Source organism: Onychostruthus taczanowskii, unplaced genomic scaffold (assembly GCF_017590055.1).
Source record: "Onychostruthus taczanowskii isolate IOZ18803 unplaced genomic scaffold, ASM1759005v1 scaffold112, whole genome shotgun sequence".
Taxonomy (NCBI): Eukaryota; Metazoa; Chordata; class Aves; order Passeriformes; family Passeridae; genus Onychostruthus; species Onychostruthus taczanowskii.
In genome coordinates this window covers 1,179,199-1,187,227 of record NW_024497852.1, presented here as the reverse complement: position 1 = coordinate 1,187,227, position 8,029 = coordinate 1,179,199, and the positions used below count along the sequence as shown (strand labels likewise).

Sequence of the window (8,029 nt, the reverse complement as noted above, 5' to 3'; positions counted from 1 at the left end):
GCACTTACAGAGGCATTTAGTCTCACACAAAACATTCTCCTGGGGCACGAGGGGGATGGAGCAAGGCCGGGCAGACTCCTCTCATCGAGCTCAGCTCCACTGAAATCAATACATGATTAGGCAGCGACTCCAGCCCTTAATATTGCACCTCTGCACAGTACCATGTTTGTGTTGAACAAGGAAGATCTAGGCTAGACATGGGGAGGGATAGGAATAATATATCCTGCAACAATCACTTCAGGCAGCTGCACGACCTCCAGAGCTCTGACCAGTGTGGGTGACAGGCCCCAGCTCCAGGCTCTCTCTGCCCCTTTCCTCTCCAGCTGAAGCTGCCATGCCAAGTGCCAGGACAAACAGGCTGCAAGCCCCTCTCCCCACCTCCTGCCTCTCCCTGCCCCACCTGAGCCCCCGTTTTCTCCCGTGATGCCCCTAATGAAACTAAGTGGCTGCAAGCAGAAAGTTTCCACTTCCTGCCTCGGGGCTGATTAGTGCGGAGCTGCCGCGGGCAGCATCCCGGCTGGAGCCTCCGCGGACGGGAACCCTCGGGGGAGGGACAAAGCCGTGCTCCGTGCCCTCTGCTCAGCGAGCACCATTAGAGCACTGACTGCCTAAGCGGCAACTGAGAGAGCAGGACCCAATGGAAAACAAGGGCTGCTGCATGGATGGATGATATCCTCCAGTCCTTGACACAGAGTTGCAGCAGCAGAACCCGGAGAAGAAGAAGTAAGGTTCTTTTATCAGGCATGCTGCAACAATCTTGGCTGGTGCTGCTCGAGGAGAGCTGGTCTCACCTGCTGTTTTTGTGTGTGCTTAATGCTGTCAGGGACACGTCCCTGCATCCCTGGTGGATGGAGACTCTTTGTGTCCTGAAGGAGGAAAAAGGGGCAGATGCCAGGTGCTGCTCCATCTCTCCATGGCTGGACAGTGGCAGAGATCAGGGCTGGCCCATTCCACGTGCCCTCCCTTGCTCCTGGGTTACACTCCTGCACCTCGGAGTCCCTGGCTGTTCCTGGAAATCTGGGCTGAAACAGAAGGCTTGGGTTGCCCTGCGATCACCTTGGGCATGGGAGGGGAAAGTAAACAAGATTCTGCTCAGCACTGCAGAGACCAACTGCTCCAGTGTTGCCTGGCAGATGGGGCCCAAGAGGGAGACCATCTGTTTCAGTGAAGCCCTAAACTTCTCCCTGTGAGATCCCAGGCTGAAGAGATCCAGCAGAGTTCAGTGGGTGCAGAGGCACAGGGGAGCAGCCGTGGCCTGGAGGGCTCCTTCAGTCCTTGGTGGGCAACTTCAGAGCTGAGCCAGGGCTTGGACCTTGAGTCTGTGGGCTGTTGGATTCCTGAGCGTTCCTATTCCCCACATACATTTTTTTTTTTCTCTCTCTCCACATCTCCACCCTCTTTTCCTCTTGGCAGTCCTTCCCATGTTCGTGCAGTGCTGTGGAACAGTCTGTGTTCCCTGTTGCAGAGCTGGGCAGGGGCTGTGTGGTTCACAGCTGTCCCAGCTCTGCCCTCTGCCCACAGCACTCTCCTTGTCCCACAGACCCCACCTGGCTGTGCCAAGGCCACCTGCCCAATCCCTGGCTGTTGACACTTCACCTGGCTCCTGCAGCACATCCCGGTGATACCAGCAGGGGTTAAAAAGAGGCACTTTGGGGAGGCTGGAGAAATGCTGTCAGACCTAAGGGCAGGGGTTGGCATCTCAGAGAGAAGGGGATGGCATCCAGGGAAAGCTGGAGAAGGAAAGAGCAATTTGCTGATAGTCAGCATGTCTGGGAAGCTGGGAACATATTGCACTAAACCGATAATAACACCTTGAACAGCAGGGTGGTCGTTTCCATCTGGCCTCGTGCTGGGCTCTCTCATTCCTTCCCCCCTGCTGCCAGGGAATCTGAGGCACTGGGATGGCACAGGTCACCCAGCCAGGCTGCAGCTGGAAAGAGGAGAGCTGCCACAGCCTCTTGGCTCTCCTTTTGCCCCAGCTCCATCCTCCTTCGGCCGGGGAGTGGGAAGGCACTGGAGCTCTTCGCTTAATTAGAAGTAACAGCTGAAGCACTTGAGAAACAAAAGCTCCTTTCTATCTCTGCCCCACTTTTACTTGGGAGCCAGGGGTGGGGAGAAAATTGCTTGGAAGCCAGAAAGCGCCCTGGATCTTGTCACCATGGCTGCACAGGCACAGCCTCCTGTTATCTCCAGAGGAACAAAACCCTCCTCCCACCCTCCCTTGTCTCAGCTGGAGCTGATAAAAGGAGAAGAAATAAACAAAACAAATAATAGTAGTAATAAGAATAGAAAAATATCCCAGCCCAAACCAGCAAATAAATATTCAGAGAATGAACCAGTCTTCTGCAGAACATATTATTTTCTGCAGTGGATTTTGGGTTGTTGGGGAGAACTCCAATGAGTATTTCAGGTTGTAGAGGCCATCTCAGGAATACTGGGATTTACAAAGTCACAACTCAGGAGCATCCCAGATGATGCCATTTGCTGGAGAATATCAATCTCTACCTACAGCCTCATAATTGTATCATTCTGATTTATTCTTATATATGGATGCCTGCACTAATAACATGATCAGATATAACTTTTATGTCTTCCTGTTTGGAAGCCACGATGATCACACCCCTAAGCTGTCAACAAGAGCTGGACTCCTGCCTCTTCTGCTTCTGGGTCACCCCACGTGCAGGACAGAGTGTGTTGTCCAAAAGCTCCTGGGGCTCCGGCAGCCTTGGGGCTGTCACCATTCCCTGGGGAGCCAGGTCAGTGCCCACCACCCTCTGGGGGAAGAACCTTTTGCTAATATTCCACCTAACCTTCCCCTGACAGACTTCACATTGTTTGTGCTACCACAGTTCAACTGCTTTTGGTACCTGGGCACCTCCAGTCTCCACTGCAGTGTGGGCTTTACAATGTAAATCACAATGCAAACCAAAGTGGGCTGTTGCTGTTTTTGTTGTGTTCTCACAACTAAACAGCTAAAAATACACCAAATAGTATAGCTGTAAAGCAGCGAAAACTAGCAACCATATATTTGTATTTTGAGAGAAATTAGGCCTATTATGGTTGCTCCAGACGGGCTTCCTGCAGGAACTGGGTGGATAATTTCACTGGGTGCTTCAGCACCAGAGCTCTGACCATCTGCTGAAGGGAACATACCTTTTAACAACATGTCTCGTTTTGGCTCCCTGCCTTCAGGGCCACCTCCCTACAACAGGCACTATTTCAGTGCTTAATTACATTTACTGTTAAAAAGGACAACTTATTTTTAGTGCCTGTCTTTCCCATATCAGCTGGTGGCCACCGAATATTCCGCTGCCTGTGTGTGCCCATGGGAAGCAGTGTGTTTAAATCAGCCTGGGAATTATATAGGCCATTGTAGCTGATGGCCCAGGGTAGCTCTAAGCTGTCTTGTATTTAAAAAAAATAAAATTATTCATGTGTGAACAAACAAATGAATGGGAATAGGAACAACTGATACTTCAGCTTAACCTAGTTTCCTCCTTTTGGCACTGGCTGGCACACTCAGTGCTTTGGCTCACCTACTTTTTTACTATCAGTAGTAGAAATTATAACACTTGCAATTTTAGCATGCAAATTATGACTTTGTAATACAATTAACATTTTTCTTAAGTATTGTTTTTTGTTTACAGCTTTTTCTTGCAGCTGCAAAAGGATATCAGGCTGTCCTTCCAAAAACTGAATTAAATGGCTGATTATGTCTTTCCGCTTTTCCACACCCACAATTTCCCCCACTGGTTTTTGGCCCAATGTATCAAAGTGGGACCTGTAAAAGTCCAATGTGGGGCACAAAAGGCCATTCATTTATTCCTGGGAGACTTGAAGGGGTGGACTCTTATTTTAAACTTACCTGCCTTTCCTTTGCATATGGATTTTCCTGGATAAATTCATTTAGACCATGACAACGGCTGGCTGAAAAGACCAGGCTCCTGCTGATAGCTCTGAGCACGCTGCTCTTGTGTCCTCCCATGGCCAGATAAACATGAACATCTGCATTGCCACTGTAAAAACAGCAATGAGGATAGGAATGAAACTGGGGGGAGAACTGGGACGAGGCTCCAGGGCTCACATCCTCCTGGAAAACTCTCCCCAGGACCTCTCTCTGAAGGCAGACACTTGGATGGCTTTGAGAACCTGAGCTGAGATCATTTTGAGGGAGTTGCTGGTATTTCCCCAAACACACCCATCCATAGAGAAGCCAGTGTAGGATTTCACAGCACACCAGCTGCTCAGGCCAGGCATGGACTTTTGGGGAACTTATGAGGGGAAAGAAATTGGGCAACGCTGGGGACTGCAAACTCAGGTCATGGAATCATGAAATACCCTGAGTTGGAAGGGTCCCCCAAGGATCATCAGTCCAACTCCAGACCCTGCACAGGACACCCCAGCAATCAGAAAGGTCCCACTGACCCTCCTTTTCTCCAGGCTGAGCCCTCTCAACTCATTCAGCTGCTCCTGGTGCTCCAGACCCTTCCCCAGCTCTGTTCCTTTCCCTGGACACACTCCAGCCCCTCAATGTCCTTCTTGTCCCGAGGGATCCAAGCCTTGTCACTCCTTTGTCTCATAACCAGCGATGGTTAAAGACGATTTCCCAGGGGCTCATGGCTGTGGTGTGGCAGAGCTTGTTTGTGCCAGTGTGTGACCCCTCTGTCCCCTGCTGACCACACCGCCCCTTTTATGCCTCAGCACCACGTGCTGTCCGTGTCTGCCCCTCCACTATCCCCACACATCCCCCGATGTCCCAGCACCCACCAGCTCCCACTATCTGTGCTGCTTGCTTGGCCTCTTTTCCTTTATGCTGCTCCCCTCCACCGTCGTGTGACAGCCATTGTGTGGTCCCCGCCACACAAAAGCCAGCCTGACCTAATTTAAATCAGCGCTATTGAAGCCGTTCTTGTTTTATCTCCCAGCACAAGGGCTGTGCTCCCCGTTTCAGAGGCAGAAGAAATGAATGGCTAATTGGGGGGGTATTGTGCACGGCAGCAGCGTTGTCTCCCGGCCCTGATTGTCGGCTCTCCTGCTCCACGGTGCTCCCAGCTCCCCTCCTGGAACAGCCACGCAGGCTTGGGGAGTGGAGGGAGGAAAAGGGGAGAAGGGGACCTTGCAGCCAGCGCAGCGTGTCAGGGAAACCAAGCCGAGCACGGCCGCGGGTGAGGGCTGGGGGAGGGCTCCTCGCTCAGAAAGGGCAGATGCTGGTGATAATAGAAGAGAATATCCAGCCCTCACCTCCGAATGAGCCCCCCGGTTCTTTTTTCCCTGCTCTGGGCACCGTCCCTGGGGAGCGGGCGAGGCTCGGGGAGCTCCCACACCCAGCAGGGCCACACGGGTGGGAAGTGCTGGGAGCCGAGGAGGTGGGAGAGCTCAGGGGCTGGAGGGGAGAATGCCGCAGGATCTGTGTCCTGCGGGCAAAGTTCGAGCCGTCCCTGACAAGGGATCTTTGTCAGAAAAGCCAGACCATCGCCGGGAGCCATTCCAGCAAGCGGGAACCAGCGGGAGAGGGCCCCAAAGCCACGCGAGGAGCATCCAGAGTCCGTGTGGCGCTGCCAGAAGCAGGCACCGCCGGGATCCGGGTGGGTTTGGGGGTTCACACCGACAGCACGACATCTTCCATGGGATTCCTGCCTCCGCCTCCCGCAGGTACCTTCCAAGAGCCTCCTCGCTGGCGCTGTTTGTTCTGCGGCTCCTCTCTCCACCCATGGCCAGGCTGAAAGAGGGCTGCAAAAAAAAAATAAACAAACCCCAAAGCGTTTGAATCTTCCCATGGATGGTCTTGGGTCACTCGCTGATCCACTTCCCCCTGCTCAGGGGAGGGGACCTTGCCCCAGGTATTGATCAGCCCTGCCCCAGCACGCTCCGCTGATGCTCAGTGCAAAGGTTGTAAGCAGTCCTCTCTGCAGCTCTGCCAGCTGCAGGCAAAAAGGATTTCATTCCAGGATGTTTGACAACAACACGAAGCAAACAAGTCCCGAGACATCGGGTTTGTCACGGACTTGGATGTAACATTATAATCCTTATCATAGATCAGATCAGAATAAAGCACTGGCAAGCCCTGAAGTTAAAGGACAAGTGGCAACCTCTTCTCCACCCCTTTTGGCCCCAAATCAAAATATCAGCTACAAAACTCTAAAATGAAATTTTAAAATGAAAAGTGGATTTTACTAAGAACAAGTGTTATTAAAAGTGAGGTTCTTTTTGCTTTCATCTGAGTTTATGATTCATTTCTCCCTTCTAAGCTTTTTTCTGCAGCCAGCAGAGCATAAAATACACTTCAACAAAGAAAACAAAACAGGAAAACATAATTCTCATGTTACCACCTGATTCCAGGGGCTGAGGTTTTACCAGAAGGAGAAAGATTGCCATTAAGTAAGTTGTTAACATTGCAGTAGGGTAAGAGGAACAAACTTAGAACTATCTGGGATTCTCAGCTCTTGACTGAGGGTGGTGAGGCCCTGGAACGGAATTCCCAGAGCAGTTGTGGCTGCCCCTGGATCCCTGGAAGTGCCCAAGGCCTGGCTGGACGAGATTTGAGCATCCTGGGACAGTGGAAGGTGCCCCTGCCCATGGCAGGGGGTGGAATGAGATGAGATTTAAAGTTCTTCCAACTCAAACCCGTCTGGCATCTTGTGAGTCTATGGTTGCCAACAGGTCTGTCCTTGGGGGCCGGTCCTCTTCCAGCGCCTGTCCCCTGGACCAGGCGGGTCCTGTCCCTCCCGGCTGGCTCTCCAGGGAGCTCCACTCCCTGTCGCCACTATTCTACCGACATCTGGTGGCAGCTGCTTCAGGGAAAAGCGACATTTCTTCAGCAGCGCCCTGCGCCCCCTCAGCGGGAGCCTGCCTGTGGGGCTGTGTCCTCTCTGAGGGGACCCCCGAAACACTGCCCGGGACACGCACCTCAGTCCTCTCCTGAAACCAGCCGGTCTCTGGGAACTCCAATTAGTCATTGATGATAATCACTGGGTGTCCCGCGCGGCGTTTCTAGGGGATTGCGGGAGGTTTATTTTGAGGTCGCCGTGAGGGAGGTCCGCGTCCCCTCAGCCGCTATGGCGGGAACATGGGCCATCTCTAGGCAGCTCCCCACATGGCGGGTTTCCGTAGTGTAGCGGTTATCACGTTCGCCTCACACGCGAAAGGTCCCCGGTTCGATCCCGGGCGGAAACACCTATTTTCTTTTTTTCTCGGGGTGTGTTTTTTTGCGGCTGTTCATTTCCTTGCTGTTTTGGTTTGTGGGGGGCTTAAGTTTTTGGGTTTGTTTTTTTTCGTTGTTGTTGTTTTTTATTCTGAGTTATTTATTTATTTCCCCGCCGTCTCCTGACGACTCGGGGTCTCCACCGCGAGTCGGGAAGAGAAGTAACCGGCAGCACGCGCCCCATCGCTGACCAGCGCCCTCCTCCCGTCGGGGCTCAAGTGGGCAAAGCGCAGCCGGGCGGGCGCTCCGCATGCATCCCAGTTCGGTTCGGATCGATGAGAAACGGGGAAAAAAAAAAAAAAAAGGAAGGACCAAAACGAAGCTGCGTTGGCCGGGAATCGAACCCGGGTCAACTGCTTGGAAGGCAGCTATGCTAACCACTATACCACCAACGCCCGCTGACAGCAGCTTTCCCGGCTTCCCTCAGGAGCATCACCCAGCGGGACCCAGCCATTCTCGAGGAGGAGGTAAAGAACAACGCGACCGCAGTAAATGCTGAATTTGGGGCCCATCTCTGAGGGAGAGAGGGATCTTTTCTCCGTGCTTTTTTTTTACCCTGTATCAGCCTCAATTCTCTCTGTGCCCACCCTCTCCAAGAAGATACTGCACGGACTGCCCAGGGAGGCGGCAGACTCACCGTCCCTGGAGGTGTTTAAGGACAGACTTAGCTCCATGGTCTGGATGGCAAAGTGACTACCGGTCACAGGTTGGACTGGACGACCTCAGAGACCTTTTCCAACAGCTAATCTATTCCGTGTCATTTTGTAACACCTCCGTCCTCCCGCAGGCATCTCCCCCCCCCCCCCCCCCCCCAGGGGGGGGGTTCTC

General features: G+C 52.8%; 2 non-coding genes across 2 annotated transcripts; one reads left to right on the top strand and one right to left on the bottom strand.

Moving 5' to 3' along the window:
- The first annotated feature begins 7,100 nt into the window (after positions 1–7,100).
- Positions 7,101–7,173, top strand: TRNAV-CAC. The gene has a single exon. It is a non-coding gene; the product is annotated as a tRNA-Val (tRNA).
- Positions 7,174–7,524: 351 nt separating this feature from the next.
- TRNAG-UCC lies at positions 7,525–7,596 on the bottom strand. The gene has a single exon. It is a non-coding gene; the product is annotated as a tRNA-Gly (tRNA).
- Between the last annotated feature and the right edge of the window lie 433 nt (positions 7,597–8,029).